The 18,482-nt window shown below is 44.4% G+C and overlaps 2 pseudogenes; both read right to left on the minus strand.

Moving 5' to 3' along the window:
• Positions 1–18,482, minus strand: part of LOC129484733 (tripartite motif-containing protein 64-like) — a 97,864-nt pseudogene that overhangs the window by 36,279 nt on the left and 43,103 nt on the right.
• On the minus strand, positions 2,814–7,751 carry LOC129484104 (cell adhesion molecule-related/down-regulated by oncogenes-like; annotated as a pseudogene).

The raw sequence follows: 18,482 nt of genomic DNA on the forward strand, positions 1-18,482 counted from the left end.
GGGTGAGACTCTGTCTCTCCAACAACGGCAACAACAAAATTACTCAGCCATGACACTTCAGCCTGTATCCAGCTATTTGGGAGGCTGAGGTTGGAGGACTGCTTGATCTGGAGAGGTCGACCCTGCAGTGAGGCATGATCTTACCACTGCACTCCAACCTGGACGACACAGTGAGAACCTGTCTCAAAAACAAAACAAACAAAACAAAAACAAAAAGCTGACTGTATTTATCCATTCTTCCTTATTGCTCTAATAGCTGTATCCTAATATACAATGAGATTGTAAACAAGGTGAGGATGGTTAAAAGAGTATAATGCTATTAAAATATAAATGACTATAGAATTGTATGTCTCCATTACCCTTGTCATTGGAATACGGATCCTGTCACCTTGGTAGTCAGCATAGTACCCAGTAGGTAGTTTTTAAAAAATACATCATAATCATTTATTAATGTGGAGAAGATACTTCCAAAGACAGCCCCAATGTCCTTGTCACACAGAGGCAGCAGTGGTCAGGAGTTCTGCTGACCAATGCTTTAGGTACCTGTTTAAAAGGAAGAGATTCTGGAAAAACAGTCAGGAAACTTCAGAAAATAAACACAACAACAAACACCTTTTCTTCCAAAATAAGTATTTTCTGACACTCACACCTTCAAGCTGTTGCCCCTGTTGGAAGTGAGAGGATGACTAGTTTCTGGCAGTGTGACACCATGAGCATGATCTTAGGCTAATGGAGCAGACAGAAGAGCTCCCTCCAAGAGAGGCTCCCTGCAGCCCTCCCCTTTTTCCTTCTGAAAATGTGGATCTTTCTTTTCAAGCCACGACTTCAAGTCTTACTTTGTTCCTACTCTTAGAAACAGTCAAAAAGAGCCCCATGCCGGCCATTTTATGAATCAATGTAATTTTAAAGCAGAGGGATAGTAAAGCATTATTTGTCTGTCTGGCCTTGGTTCCTTTTCCACATACTGCAATCATTCAACTACATCTTACACTCTACCATGTCCACGACACTGCTTATGACTAGTGAAAAGAAGACTGAACATCACTTGTGCCCACGTGCAGATAGAGAGAATGTTGTCTGGTCACATTACCACTTTAGTGGAAGGCACTCTTTTAAAATTCATCAGTCAGGTCTGCTATTATAAACACTGGGTCAAAACCGTGGTTGACTTCAAAGTGTTCTCAGAAAGTCTGATATTACACTATTGAAAGACGGTTTTCCATCTGAAAACCTGACTGGTGGTAACCCTCAATTGGCCCCTGCATTTCCTCTGCGCTGAAGCAGCCAAGAGATGGAATCATTTGCATGAGGAGTTCTTACTGCCACTACAGTTGTTAGAAAATATGGAATGATCCAACAGTGCTCCACATCCTTTCCAGCACCTGTTGTTTCCTGACTTTTTAATGATGGCCATTCTAACTGGTGTGAGATGATATCTCATTGTGGTTTTGATTTTCATTTCTCTGATGGCCAGTGGTGATGAGCATTTTTTCATGGGTTTTTTGGCTGCGTAAGTGTCTTCTTTTGAGAAGTGTCTGTTCATGTCCTTTGCCCACTTTTTGATGGGGTTGTTTGTTTTCTTCTTGTAAATTTGTTTGAGTTCATTGTAGATTCTGGATATTAGCCCTTTGTCAGATGAGTAGGTGGCAAAAATTTTCTCCCATTCTGTAGGTTGCCTGTTCACTCTGATAGTAGTTTGTTTTGCTGTGCAGAAGCTCTTTAGTTTAATGAGATCCCATTTGTCAATTTTGGCTTTTGTTGCCATTGCCTTTGGTGTTTTAGACATGAACTCCTTGCCCACGCCTATGTCCTGAAAGGTATTGCCAGGTTTTCTTGAAGGATTTTAGTGGTTTTAGGTCTAACATTTAAGTCTTTAATCCATCTTGAATTAATTTTTGTAGAAGGTGTAAGGAAGGGATCCAGTTTCAGCTTTCTACATTTGGCAAGAAATAGGAACACTTTTACACTGTTGGTGGGACTGTAAACTAATTCAACCATTGTGGAAGGCAGTATGGTGATTCCTCAGGGACCTAGAACCAGAAATACAAATTGACCCAGCCATCCCATTACTGAGTATATACCCAAAGGACCATAAATCATGCTGCTATAAAGACACATGTACACATATGTTTATTGCGGCACTATTCACAATAACAAAGACTTGGAACCAACCCAAATGTCCAACAACGATAGACTGGATTAAGAAAATGTGGCACATATACACCATGGAATACTATGCAGCCATAAAAAATGATGAGTTCATGTCATTTCTAGGGATATGGATGAAAGTGGAAAACATCATTCTCAGTAAACTATCGCAAGGACAAAAAACCAAGCACCGCATGTTCTCACTCATAGGTGGGAATTGAACAATGAGAACTCATGGACACAGGAAGGGGAACATTACACTCCACTCCGTGGACTGCTGTGGGGTGGGGGGAGGGGGGAGGGACAGCAGTAGGAGATATATCTAATGCTAAATGACGAGTTAATGGGTGCAGCAAAACAACATGGCACATGGATACATATGTAACAAACCTGCACATTCTGCACATGTACCCTAAAACCTAAAGTATAATAATAATTAAAAAAAAAAAGAAAATATGGAATGATCCCTCTGCCCTCCAGGTGATTGAAAGCTATGCAAAACAAGGTTGTTTCTTACTGAGAGCAAGGAAGCAACGGGTAAGAAAACTTTTAAGGCATAAATAACATAAAAGGGCACACATTTTAAGACACATTCACATGACATTATACTGCAAAAAAAATAAAGAATGATTTTCTCTGACTTGAATTAAGATCCTTCACATAGTTCACTCCCAGGCCTGTTTTGTGCAGTTCGTTACAGGCTTGAAGTCAGAAGATGACTGGTTGTTTGCACATCCTCCGTTTTCCTGGGGCCGCTGGAGAACATCTGAGGGGCTGTCCAAAGGAACACCAGGCGGAGGCCATGATATCTTTTCAGCACCGTCCTCTGAGATAGGTGGCAAAATAAGAGGATTCTAACGTAAATTGTTGCTGTCTGTTTCTGAATTGACACAGCTGTGTCCTTTGCTGAACTCTTCTGGATTTTCTGTGCGAACGCAGCTGACATCGTTTCTATTATCCTGACAGCACTTTTTTCCTCCTCTGTAATAACACACTTTTTGGATGAACCAAAATCACCAAAAACTGCCACAGATACTGTTACAGGGCCACTCAAAATAATACCAACGCTATTGTTGGAAAGGGATTGGTAGAAACCCAAAAGAGAGTAGTTAAGAGAAAGAATTGTCAAATTCCCCTGATGAATCTTTATATGTTCCATGTTTCTATTCTCCTGTTTTCCATTATGCAACCATGAGCTATGAGTGGTCACAGGTTTGGCAGAACAATGTAGTTCTACAGGTCCATCACGTTTCTGGACGGTAGAGAGTGGCTCAGAAGTAAAATAAGGTGCCAAGTCTGAACTCATGGAAGAGCAGAGAATCATGACAGTAACATACAGCATTGTCCATATGGGTCCAAGATTCACATGCAGAGCGCCAGATTACAGAAGCAGGCAAGGCAGGCTTCGAGAGCAAAACCCAGGCCTTGATTCACTTTCCAAGGTACTACAGTTCAGGGTAATCAGACGCATTCCTTAACCTTGACTCCTTTCTGCTTACTATAGACTTTGATCAGTCTTCATGCTGTCCACAGGGAGTCTCCAAAAGTCAGAGTAACAGTTGGCTTACATCTTCAGTGATTCAAGTCTGCAAGGTGTATATGATTGTGCTTCGGGGGGGAAAGCAGAGAAGCCACTTTCTGTACTTACAGTGGAGTTCACTTCAGTGCTATAAACATCACCGCAGTGCTGCTTGTAATTAAGTCCAGACTAGCAATCTGCCTTTGGGTTGAGCTGTTCTCCTACAAGATAAGCTGTTAAGTCATGCCTTGATTTTAGATCTCTCAGCCAGGCGGGCTAAGCATCCAGAGTCCCTGCGGGGCAGCAGGCTGGGAAAGCCACCCTCAGGTCCTTCCATCCCACGCCCGCGGCGGCTACTATGGTGGCGGCTGTGGCGGCAGCGGCTGTGATCTGAAGGGGTCCCTCCACGCACCACGCAGGGCAGAGGAGGGCGCAGTGTCTTGCAGGCCAGGACGCAGGCGCTGGGTAGGTCAGGTGGGCGCTGGGTCCTGGTTCTTCTGGCACCTTGGCACTGGAGCCCGGCATCAGGGTTCAGGGTAGGGGACCTGGGGCGCGCCCCCACGGCAGCGCTACTCCAGGCGGAGGGGAGTGGACATGTAACCCGGCGGGTTTAGGGCTGCTCGGAGCATGCCAGGAGCAAGAGGAGGGATCCTGTGAGAGACAAGCGAGGCTGGCTGTAGAGTCCGCCTCCAATAAGTAGTTTTTTAAGCCCATCCCTCTCCCTCCACTCACAAGTAGATCGCAGAGTCTATTTTGCCCATACTGATGTCTCTCTGTGTTCTATGCTTAGCTCCCAATTATAAGTGAGAACATACAGCATTTAATTTTCTGATCCTGCATTAATTTGCTAATGATTACAACCTCCAGTTCCATTCCCATTGCTGTAAGAGAGTTGGTGTGCCCAGAGTAAAGTCCTCCATTTAAGCTCCCATTCACAATTACACTGACTCCATTGAGAACCTTTTGGTGAAGGTGGGAACAGCCACTGCTGAGACCGCCATGGCTCAGTAAGTCTCCATGAACACTTCCATTTATCTCATTTGCTCCTGAGAGAGTGGTGTATTATTACATAATCTGCCCATTAATATCTGATCCTTGATAAAGGTATCCTGGAACGTCATATTTCTGTATGATATTCTGCTGGCGATTCTTCCACAGGCACTTTTCAATGAAAATCATAAGAATGAGGCCCAAGACACCCAGCATACAGCCTAGGATCAGATATAACATGTCACTGCTTCTGTTAGGGCTGGTTGCTGGCCTCGCATTTCCTTCACTTCCTGAGGAATTCAGAGGGGTACTCAAGCCTTTCGGATACTCAGAAGCTCCAGGAGCACATTACACTTTAGTCTCGCAGATCATGACACTGCTAAACTCACTTTCTTCTTCACTGAAGCACTGTATTTTAATGCCATAGGAAGTTTCTGACAGCAGATGGCCAATCATGTGCCACTCCTTTGAACCTTCTGTAACATCCCTCTTATAAACATTGGCATTGTCATTGTCTGTGGGTCAGTCATAGATATAAAAGAATGGAAGTGTTGTTGTTACTTCATGGAATGTATTTCCACTTTAGCACAATCTGAGTAACGCTGACAGCCTCTGTATATACAATGTGAGGTCCATAATTGCACAGTTGGAAAAAAGTCTGGGGAACCCAGTCACCGGATAAAGATGAGACACTGATCTCTGAAAACTCTCTTCATAATGGTTGATAGCAGTGACCCAAAATTTGTATGTTGAACCTCGTTCTATACTACAAACTTGCACAGAAATTTTGGAAGGAAGGATATGTTCAGCTGCCACCAGGCAATCACTGGTCCTCATCCACTTATATATGACCTTGAAGGCAGCGATCCAAGAATTCCCAATTGCCCAAGGAAATCAAGTTACATAGACCAACCTCTCTGATGCAGTGGAGATAATGAGGTGATCTGGTGCCTCTGGAGCACCACTGTGCCTAGATGAATCTGTAAGCACCACTCCAAAATTGTTGTTTGCAGCTTCTGAAACGACAGGATACTTGGGGGTGCCTACGGGTTGAGAGGATGTCTGGGTGCTTTTTGATGATGCTGTTTTTTCTTTGCTGGTTCAGAAGGTAAGCATGGCAGGTGGGTTTTCACTTGCATCACTTCTTACTACCATCAAGAGTTCATAAAGACCAGATGGCTCCATTTCAGCTAAGTGAAGCTCACTTTCACTTCCTGGGATTCAAACCCTGTGCCAACTTCCCATCACATCAACTTCATAGTCCAGATTTTGATACTTCACAAAATAGGCATTGATGGGCAGTCCGCTTTCCTTGTCTGCCCTCCACACCAGGTTGTATGTATCTGTTATGGGGGTCTGTAGGATTTCAATTTGGTGGGGACCTCAGGAACAGAGATACCCCTGACATTTTTCTCTTATGGTGATTCCACTGCACTGGGATGTACTTTCTCTGGAAATGAGCTGAATAATCCAGTTTCTGAACAATCTCTTATTTTGTTTCACTATTCTGAGTAGCAACAAAGAGTGTGACTATTTCTACTTTTGTTTATTTCAAAAAGAACAACCAGGAGAGGTGGTTCTGCCTGCATGGTACCATGTTCATCTGTAGCTTCACAGATGTATTTCTCCACATGCTCCTGCATCACAGCCTGAGTATGGAGAGGGCTTAAGCCAGCTTTGGACATGATGAAGTAGACAGGCTCTAGGTCCAAGATTCCAGGTCTTGGTAAATGTGACTTTTGGGATTTAGATCTAAGGACTTAAGAGAGAGGCCTGGTTATCAATCCATGGCTGTCATACCAACAAATGACGGGAAACAACAGACAGAGTAACAACGTCTCCATCTATCACTTTTGTGCTTCCTGGTGCCAAAATTATAACTTACTGGAATCCATTGCCTTTTTCTATTTCAAGTCTTCCAGTAGACTGCATAAATCCAATCTCATTATCTGCTAAACACTGATGTAGCCTAGTATCTTGCATTATAACCCCACTGAATTTCAGTCAATTTCCTACAGTTCAATGTCTTGAGGAAGGATGATTAGGCTCCGCATTATGAAACCAGTTATGGTTGGCAGTTGGGTTCCTACAAACATCAGAGATAAAGTGTTCTGTGGAAAATAGAGACACTATCTGATCCTGTAGTCCCTTAGAGTAGGAGCGTGTTCAAGTACATTAACCATGGATGCCACATATTTTACATCTACAGAGTTGTTTCCCCCCATGCAGGAATCATTTCCAGAGTCCACTAGGTCAATGCTATCTATGGCAAGATGAGAATACAACCTTCTCCCGTTGCTTCCCGGGGCAATATCCTGCCTGTTCTTTAGCCAACACACTTGAGGAGCCAAGACCCCACTAAACACACACTCCAAAGGTACAGGGCTATGTGAATGAACAGCTAATACCTGTGAACGAGCAGGGGAAGAATGCCAAAATCATCTGAAGAAAGGTGACTCACAAGGAGCTTTTGGCCAGTGGGTTCAACTTTTAATTCATGTGTGGCCGGACTCTAAGCTGCACATTTGTATGATACCTTGTCCTCCAAGGATACATTCAAAATCTAAAGATGTTCTTGCGGAGGGTTTAAGTAATTCTTTGTGGACTGCTTCAGCCTCTTCCCCTGGATTTTAGCGCACACCCCAGCTTTGGGGTTACTCTCTGGTACCCTGCAGCCAATGAAACCAGCACCTTTATTATTTTGCTGTGATGAAATGCTTTGTGGATGAATCAAAATCACCAAGAACTGCTGTGGATACTGCTCCAGGGCCACTTACAACAACATTGACCTATTGTTGAAAATGCATTGGTAGTAACCCAAAAGGGAGGAGCTAAGAGAAAAAAATTGTCAAAATCCCCTGATGAACCTTAATATATTCCATGTTTCTATTCTATTTTTTCCATTATGTGACCTTGAGATGTGAGTGGTCACAGGTTTAGCAGAACAATATAGTTCTACAGGTCCACTACGTTTCTGGATGGCAGAGGGTAGCTCAGAAGTGAAATAAGGTGCCACGTCTGAACTCCCAAAAGAGCAGAGAATCGTAAGAGTAACAGACGGTGGTGTCCATAAAGGGCCAAGATCTAGATGCAGAGTGCCAGATTACAGAAGCAGGCAGGACAGGCTTCCAGAGCGTAACCCAAGCCTTGGTTCATTTTCCAAAATACTGTAGTCCAGGGTAAGCAAACACATTCTTTAACCTTGACTCCTTCCTGCTTACTAAAGACTTTGATCAGGGACAGTCTTTCTTTTTTATTTTATTTTATTTTCTGCACACAAAACAATAAACATTTTCTAAAAGGACATACAAACAAAAAGATGCATATCAAACTTATTAGGAAGGTTGAACATGGGAAGACGGGGAGCAGAAATGGGTGGTGGGAATTAAAGAAAATAAATGAGAGAGGGACTTTGTATGGATCAATGATGATAACTCAATCCTCTATTTGACAAAGAAGAAGGAGAAGGACGAGGAAGAAAAAGAAAGTGGGATAAAGGATCAGAAAGCGAGGAAAATAGAAAAAATTAGAGTATGACTCCAGGGTAGACCTGTTTTGTTGTCGCTTGTTTCATTAGTTGGTTTGACAGTTGTATTTTTCATATGTTTCGCCATGTTGGCCAGGCTGGTCTGGAGCTCCTAGCCTCAAGCGATCAACCTGCCTCAGCCTTCCAGAGTACTGGGACTACAGGCGTGAGCCACCACATCCAGGCCCCACGTTGCTTCTGGCCTCTGTGGTAGACCTCCCAGACGGGGCGGCCGGGCAGAGGCGCTCCCCACATCAGAGACGGGGCTGCAAGGCAGAGGTGCTCCTCACTTCCTAGACAGGGTGGCGGCCGGGCAGAGGGGCTCCTCACTTCCCAGACAGGGCTGCTGGGCAGAGGCGCTCCTCACTTCCCAGACGGGGCGGCTGGGCAGCGGCGCCCATCACATCCCAGAAGGGGCGGCCGGGCAGAGGCGCTCCTCACATCCCAGATGATGGGTGGCCGGGCAGAGGCGCTCTGCAGTTCTTCCCAGACGGGGTGGCCGGGCAGAGACGCTCCTCACTTCTTAGACGGGGTGGGGGCCGGGTACAGGGGCTCCTCACTTCCCAGACGGGGCTGCCGGGCAGAGGTGCTCCTCACTTCCCAGACGATGGTTGGCCGGGCAGAGGCTCTCCTCACTTCCCAGACAAGGTGGCCGGGCAGCGGCGCTCCTCACTTCCCAGACGGGGCGGCCGGGCAGAGGCGCTCCTCACATCCCAGAAGATGGGTGGCCGGGCAGAAGCGCTCCTCACTTCTCAGACGGGGCGGCCGGGCAGAGGCGCTCTGCACTTCCCAGATGGGGCAGCCGGGCAGTGGCGCTCCTCACTTCCCAGACGGGGCGGCCGGGCAGACGCGCTCCTCACTTCCCAGACGGGGCGGCCAGGCAGACGTGCTCCTCACTTCTTCCCAGATTGGGTGGCCGGGCAGAGACGCACCTCACTTCCTAGATGGGGTGGCGGCCGGGCAGAGGGGCTCCTCACTTCCCAGATGGGGCGGCCGGGCAGTGGTGCTCCTCACTTCCCAGACGGAGCGGCCGGGCAGAGGAGCTCCTCACATCTTCCCAGACGGGGTGGCCGGGCAAAGGCGCTCCTCACTTCTTCCCAGACGGGTTGGCCGGGCAGAGACGCTCCTCAATTCCTAGATGGGGTGGCAGCCGGGCAGAGGGGCTCCTCACTTCCCAGACGGGGCGGCCGGGCAGAGGCGCTCCTCACTTCCCAGACAGGGTGGCCGGGCAGAGGGGCTCCTCACTTCCCAGACGGGGCGGCCAGGCAGAGGCGCTCCTCACTTGGTCAGGGACAGTCTTCCTGCTGTCCACAGGGTGTCTCCCAAGATGAGAGTAACAGCTGGCTTACGTCTTCAGTGATTCAAGTCTGCAAGGTGAATACACTTGTGCTTGGGAGGGAAAGCACAGAAGCCGCTGTCTGTTCTTAGCCTGGAACTCACTTCAGTGCTAAAAGCACATCATAGCAGTTCTGCTTGCAATAAAGTCTAAACTAACAATCTGCCTTTGGGTTGAGCTTTTCTCTTACAAAATAAGCTGTTAAGTCATGCCTTGATTTTAGGTCTCTCTACGGGGCGGGCTAAGCATCTAGAGCTCCCCTGTGGCAGCCAGCTGGGAAAGCAACCCCTGTGTCACGCCCTCCGGTGGGAGGCAGTGGCCATGGTGGTGGCTGTGATCTGAAGGGGCCCCTTCAGGCCCGGCATGGGGTAGAGGAGGGTGCGGTGCCTCCCACGCCAGGACAGAAGCGCTGGTAGGGCGAGCGGGCCGCGAGGTCCCAGGTCTCCTTGCACTGAGTGACCTCAACAGGGAACCAGGGCTCAGGGGAGGGTAACTGGGTTGGGGGTGGGGTGCGGAGTGACAGGACCCATCCCTGTGGCAATGCTACTCTGAATGGAGGCCTGCCTACAGGTAACCAGGTGGTCACAAGGCCCAACAGGAGCAGGAGAGGAGCAGGAGGAGGAGCGATCCTAGAGAGTGACAGGCAAGGCAGGCTGCAGAGACCGCCCCCAGTCGGTATTTTTTTAACCCATCCTTCTCCCGCCACCCTCAAGTAGTCCACAGAGTCTATTTTTCCCATATTGATGTCTATGTGTGTTCAATAGTTAGCTCCCCCATGTAAGTGAGAACATACAGCATTTGGCTTTCTATCCTGCATGAATTTGCTTAGGATTAAGGCCTCCAGCTCCATCCACATTGTTGTAAAGGACGTGATTTCATTCTCTTTACGGCTGTATAGTATTCCATGGTGTATATGTACCATATTTTACTTATACAGTCTACCATTGATGGACTACTGGGTTGATTAGGTCTGTGCTATTTTAAATAGTGCCACCATGAACATAGGAGAGTATGTGTCTTTTTGGTAGAATGATGTATTTTCTTTTGAGTATATACTCAGTAATGAGATAATTGTATCAAAAGGTAGCTCCGTGTTCAGTTCTTTGAGAGATCTCCAGACTGTTTTCCACAGTGGGTGCACTAATTTACATTTATTGCTCTATGTTTAGTTCACAAAATTTCTACTAGACTCAGCTCAGGGCTGCAGCCCTGACTGCAGCAGGTGCTGGGGCTTCCCTAAGTAGATACTGTGCACAGGTAAAGAGAATGTTCAGATCCCAGGGTTGTGAGAAGAGAAGCAGAGGAAGGAGTTAAGGAGAGGGCCACATTTGGATGCCCTGAGGAGGGATGACAGGCAGATGTAAGGAAGGTGGTACTGTGCTAGTCACTGGTGACATCTTCCCAGTTCCAAAATCTCCTGGAAGGCAGGAAGCCTCACAATTCCCAAGCATGCTGCAGTTCTGGAGGGCACAGGGCTACTATTCTTCCCAGCGTGACTCTCTTTTCTCCCAATAAACATGGGACTCTGAAGCCAGGAGTCAGAATGAATTATCTTCCATCCACACAACGCTTAAACCTTCGATTAATGATTGAATTACACACACACACATGCGCAGGCACACACATGCATCCATCTCTGTAATAAAACGTCCTTAGCTAATGCTAGACTGATCTGTGATCTGCGATTATCTCTACCCTTTTGGGCAACAAGAATAGTGAATTGATTGACAAAATTGATTGACTCCTGGAAAGTAGTGTAAAAATGTAATATACATGTCATACACATGGTGTACTCCCCCTGGGACATTAGCAGCAACATTCCCCTAGAGTATTACAAATAATATCAGAGGGAGTGTACACCCATAATGTACATAGCTTGTAAAATTAGGAGCAGCATCTCCCTGTGATATTATGAATAGTATCACAGAATGTGAACACACATGGCTTATACCCCATGTGATGTTAGGAGTTGCATCCTTCTAGTATGTTAGGAATAATACCACAAAAGTGTTCACACATGGATAACAGCATATGTAATATTAGGATTAACATGCCTCAAAAATAACATCACAGGGGGTGTGCACACATAAAGTACATGCCCTGTGAAATTAGGAGTACATTTCCCTGACACATTACGAGTAATATCAGAGAGTGTACACCTTCTGTGACATTTGGAGTAATGTCCCCTGGATAGTACAAGTAATATCACAGGGTGTACATCCCTTGTGACCTGAGGAGTAACATCTTTCTTGGATAATGCAAATAATATCACAAAATGTACAGCCCCTGTGGCATTAGGAGTAACATCCACCTAGGATATTATGAATAATATCACAGGAAGTATACCCCGTGTGACAGTAGGAGTAACCTCCCCTAAGGATATAATGAACAAATACAGAGGATGTACACGTATTGTGACATTAGCAGTAACATCCATTTAGGATATTATGAAAAGTATCACATTGTGAACACCCCCTGTGATATTAGGAGTAACATCCCCCTACAATATTGGGAACAATATCACACGGTGCACATTCCTTGTGACATTAGAGGTAACCTTTCTTTAGGATATTATGAATAATATTACAAGATGTACAGCCCCGTGATATTAGGAGTAACATTTCCATAAAATATTATGAATAATATCACCGTGTGTACACCACGGGTGACATTAGGAATACAAAATTATTAGGAATAACTTCACAGGGTGTACATCCTCTGTGACATTGGGAGTACCATCTTTCTAAAATATTACGAATAATATCGCAAAAGGTACACTCCCTGTGACATTAGAAGTAACATCCACCTAGGATATTATGAATAATATCACAGGGAGTACACCCCCTGTGACATAAGAAGTAACATCACCCGAGGATATAAGAAATAATATCAGATTGTGTACACGCATGGTGACATCAGTAGTAACATCCTTTTAGGATATTATGAATAGTATCAGAGTGTGAACAACTTCTGTGACATTAAGAGTAACATCATCCCACAGTATTGGGAATAATACCACACGGTATACATCGCCTGTGACGTCAGTGGTAACATTTCTTTAGGATATTACGAATAATATGACAGGGTGTACAGCCCGTGTGATATTAGGAGTGACATATCCAAAAAACCTTACAAATAATATCACTGTTTGTACACCTCGTGTGACATTAGGAGTAACATCCCCCGAAACTATTACGCATAACTTCACAGATTGTACACCCTCTGTGATATTAGGAGTTAACCTCTTCCTAGAATGTGAAGAATAACATCACAGGATGTACACCCCCTTGACATGAGGAGAAACATCACTCTAGGATATGATGAATAATATAACAAAGTGCACACAATTTGTATGGTAGGAGTAACATCCCCCTGGGATACTAGGAATCATAGCACAGAAAGCACACCCCCGGTGACAATAAGAGTAACATCCCCTTAGGATATTACAAATAATATCACAAGGTTTACACGCATTGTGACATTAGTAACAATATCCGGCTAGTATATTGTGAACAACATCACAGGGTGTACACATTTGCAACGTTAGGAGTAACATCCCCCTAGAATATTACGAATAATATCACAGGGTGTACACACCCTGTGGCTTTAGGAAAATCATTCCCCTGGATTACCACGAATAATGTCACAGGATGTTAAACCCCTGTGCCAATAGGAGTAATATACTTCTAGGATATGACGAATAATATCACAGTGTGTACACCCACTGTGACATTGAGTCATTTTTCCTGAAATATTATGAATAGTATCACAGGGTGTACACACATAGAGAACACCTGCTGTGATATTAAAAGTTATACCTCCCTGGGATATTGTGAATAATATCACAGGGTGTACATCATGTGTGTACACCCACTGTGATTTTTAAAGTAATATCTCCTTAGGATATTACAAATAGTATCAATAGGTGTACACACCCTATGACATTAAGATAACACCCCTTTAGGGTATTCCAAATAATATCCCACGGTGTAGACCCCATGTGACATTAGGAGTAACATCTTCCTTGGATATTACGAATGAGATCACAGGGTTGACACCTCATGTGATTTTAAAAGTAAAATCCCCCAGGAATATTACTAATAATAACACAGGGTGTACACCCTTGTGATGTTAGGAGTAACATCCTCCCAGGATGTTACGAATAATATTCAGAAGGTGTACACACAAAAGGTGACATTAGTAGTAATATCCCACTAGTGTAGTGTGAATAATATCACAGGGTACACACACCTGTGACATTAGGAGTAACATGCCCCTGGAATATTCTGAATAATATCGCTGTGTTTACACCTCCTGTGACTTTAGGGGTATCATCCCGCTAAAATGTTACGTAAATATTTGTAAAATTATGAGCATCTCCCTAAGGTATTATGAATAATATCACAGGATGTGTACACACGTGGCATATACCCCACGTGATGTTAGGAGTTACATCCTTCTAGTATGTTAGGAATAATACCACAAAGGTGTTCACACAGAGTTAACAGCATATGTCATATTAGGATTAACATCCCTCGAGAATATTTCAAAGAACATCCCAGGGGCTGTGCACACATGATGTACGTGCCCTTTGACATTACGAGTACATTTCCCTGACACATTTCAAGTAATATCGCAGTGTTTACACCTTCTGCGACATTTGGAGTAACGTCCCCAATGACAGTACGAATAATATCACAGGGTGTACATCCCCTGTGACCTGAGGAGTAATATCTTTCTAGAATACTAGGAAGAATATCGCAATGTGTACACCTCCTGTGTCATTAAAAGTAAAATTCCCCTAGGATATTATGAAAAATAACGCAGGAAGTCCACCCCGTGTGACATCAGAAATAATATCCCCTGAGGATAAAGCAAATAAAGTCAGAGAATGTACATGCATTGGGACATCAGTAATAACATCTCTTTCAGATAATACGAACACTATCAAAGGGTGTACACGCATTGTGAAATTAGTAGTGAACTCCCGCTAGTATATTACGAATTTTATGACAGGGTGTATATGCCCTGTGACATTCATAGTAACGTTTTCCTAGAATATTACAAAGAATATTAAAGGGCGTACAGGACCTGTGATTTACGAGTAACATTTCCATAGAATATTACACTGTGTGTACGCCCCGTGTGACATTAGGAGTAACACCCCACAAAACTATAACGAATAATTTCACAAGGTGTACACCCTCTGCGACATTAAAGGTAACCTTTCCCTAGAATATTATGATGATATCAACAGAGTGTACACCCCCTGTGATATAGGGAGTAACATCTTATAAAGATAATAGGAGTAATTTGATAAGGTGGACAAACCCTGTGACATAAGGAGTAAAATCCCTCTAGGACATTACGAATATCAAAGGGAACACACGCCATGTGACAACAAAAGTAACCTCCCCTTAGGATATTACGAATAATACCACAAGGTGTGCACACACTGTGACATTATTATTAATGTCCCGCTAGGATATTGTGAATAATATCACAGTGTGTACAGTCCTGTGACATCAGGATGAACATTCCCCTACAATATTACGAATAATATAGCAGGGGGTACACCCCCTGTGATTTTGGTAGGGCCATCCTCCTAGAATATGGATAATAATGTCCCAGGGTGTTAACCAAGTGTAGCAGTAGAGGTAAAATCCTAGTAGTGGAGTAATATCACTCCCCTCTCCCCGCCTGGATATTAGGATCCACATCGCAGGGGGGCAGGCAGCTCCCGTGATGTAGGGAGTAATGTCACCCCTCCTCTCCCCCCCAGGATATTACGATCCACGGTGGACACACGGCGTGTTTACGTTATTGTGAGTAATACCTTCTCCGCCTCTGGAGACTACCAACTATATAATAGACGGGTGTACATCCTCTGCACGATTTGCAGTATTAGCATCCTCTTCCCCCTGGATATTAACAACAGTATCACAGCAGTGTTTCTACCCACAGCGGCATTGGGTGTAGTATCATCCTCTCCCACGTTGAATTTAGGAACGATATCACTGGGGGGCGTGTACACTCCCTGTGATATTGAAAGTAATACCATCCTCTTTTCTCCTGGATCATGGGACCAATATTAATGGGAGGTGTACGCCTTCTGCAATATTGGGAGAAATGGCATCCTCTCCGCTTTGAATATTAAGGGCAATGTCACAGGGCGGGTGTACACTCTCTGCGATATTGGCAATAATATTATCCTCTCCCCAACCTGCATATTAGGAAAAATATCACCGAGTGGGTGTACACCTTCTGCGATATGAGTAGTAATATCATCTTCTCCCCTTCTGGATATTAGGAACAATATCACTCGGGAGGGTACACTTTCTTCGAGACTGAGAGTAATATCATCCTCTCCGCCTTTGAATATTAAGAGAAATATCACAGGGGGGATGTACAGCCCCTGAGGTATTGGGAGTAATATCGGGCTCTTTCCCTCCGTGGATATTAGGAACAATATCTCAAGGGGGGTTTACACCTCCTGCTACATGGGGAGTCATATCCTCTCTTTTCCTGGATATTAGGGACAATATCACAGGGTGGGTGTGCGCAGCCTGCGATATTGACTGTAATATCATCCTCTCGCCCTCCGGATATTAGGAACAATATCACAGAAGGGGCGTACACTCCCTGTGATATTGGGAGTAATATCATTTTCTCCTTCCATGAATATCAGGAGCAATATCCCCGGGTGGATGTACACCCACTGCTATGTTGGGAGTAATGTCATACTCTACCCCCTGGATATTAGGAGCAATATCACAGGGTGGGTGTACATCCATAGCGATATTGGCAGTTATTAATATCATGCTCTCCCTCCCTGGATATTAGGAACAATATCATGGGGGGGGGCGTACACCCCGGCACTATTGGGAGTAATATCATTCTCTCTTATTCTGGGTAGTAGGAACAATATCACCGGCGGGGTGTACACCCTCTGTGATATTGGGAGTAATATCATCCTCTCCCAACGTGGATATTAGGAACAATCTCACAAGGGGGGCTGTACAGGTCTTTGATATTGGTAGTAATATCATCCCCTCCCCCTTGCATATAAGAAACAGTATGACAGGTGGGGTGGACACGCCCCGCGATATGGGGAGTAACATCACCCTCCTCTCCCTCCCTGGATATCATGACCCACGGTGGGCACACAGCGTGTTTACCGTATTGTGAGTAATGAAATACCCCTCCCTAGAAATTATGAACAATATCACAGATTGGTGTACACCATCTGCAATGTAGGGAGTGATAACATCCTCTCCACCCCTGAATATTAGGAACAATATCAAAGAAGTGTTTATACCACCTGCGATATTGGGAGTAATACCATCCTCTCCCACGCTGAAATTCAAAACATTATCACTGGGGGCGTGTCCACCCTATGTGATACTGAAAGTCATATCATCCTCTTCTCTCCTGGATCGTGGGAACAATATCACTGGGGTGGTGTACACTTTCTGTGATATTGGGAGTAATATCCTCTCCGCCTTGGAATATTAAGGACAATATCACAGGGGGGCTGTACACATCCTGCGCTATTAACAATAATGTTATCCTCTCCTGCCCTGCATATTAGGAAAAATATCACAGAGTGGGTGTACACCTCCTGCGACATGGGGAGTAATATCACCTTCTCTTCTTCCGGAAGTAGGAACAATATCACACGGGTTTGTACACTTTCTGTGATATTGGGAGTAATATCAGCTTCTCCACCTTTGAATATTAAAAACAGCATCACAGAATGGATGTACACCCCCTGCGATATTGGGAGTAATATCAGCCTCTACCCTCCATGGATATTAGGAATAATATCCCAGGGTGGGTGTTCAGCTGCTGCTGTATGGGGAGTCATATCATCCTCTCCCTTCCTGGATATTATTAGCAACAACATCACAGGGTGGGTGTGCACAGCCTGGGATATTGGGAGTAATATCACCCTCTCCCCCTCCGGATATTAGGAACGATATCACAGAAGGGGCGTACACTCCCTGCGATACTGGGAGTAATATCATTCTCTTCTTCCGTGAATATTAGGAGCAATATCACCGGATGGATGTACACCCACTGCTATATTGGGAGTAACGTCATACTCCACCCCCTGGATATTTGGCTCAATATCACCGGGTGGGTGCACACCTACTGCGATATTGAAAGTAATACCATGCTCTCTCCCTCCCTGGACGTTAGGAACAATATCATAGGTGGGTGTACACCCACTGCGGTATTAGGAGTAATATGATTGTTAATTATTACTTATTATTAACATTAATATTAATTACCAATATCAATATTGAGAAATAATTGCGAATAAAAAGTGTTCATATTATTATTAATATTAATTATTGGTACCCAATATTATTGTTTTCTAATTAATAAGATCAGTATCAATTGTTAATATCAGTCATTTTTAATAATTAATATTAATAATTTTATTGTTATCATTAATATAACTATTTAATAATTATTATCATTATTATCGGTATTGATATTAAATCACTCACTTAACGAAAAGTCAGGCTACATACAACTACGCAAAGGGCCTAACATTGTAAGCCCTTAGGGACTGCTTCAACCATTCGCTGACACAATAACACTTTTCAGCAAAGAACCCCTATGGCCCTCAACATCTGCTATTACCCTTTATGTTATTGCTCCAACCCTGTCCCTTTCTATCGCTCTCCTATTGTGAACACCCCTCCCTATACCAGATCGTCTAATTAATTTTAATATAGGCCTCCAATTTTTACTAACCATATCAAGCCTAGCCGTCTATTCCATTCTATGATCAGGATGAGCCATTAAATTCAAATTATGCACTAATTGGCGCATTACAAGTTGTAGCCCAAACAATTTCATAGGAAGTAACCCTAGTCGTTATCTTGCTATCAATTCTACTCATAAGTGGCTCGTTTAACTTATATGCACTCATCACAACGCAAGAAATCCTC

The sequence above is a fragment of the Symphalangus syndactylus genome, chromosome 6 (genome assembly GCF_028878055.3).
Source record: "Symphalangus syndactylus isolate Jambi chromosome 6, NHGRI_mSymSyn1-v2.1_pri, whole genome shotgun sequence".
Lineage (NCBI taxonomy): Eukaryota > Metazoa > Chordata > Mammalia > Primates > Hylobatidae > Symphalangus > Symphalangus syndactylus.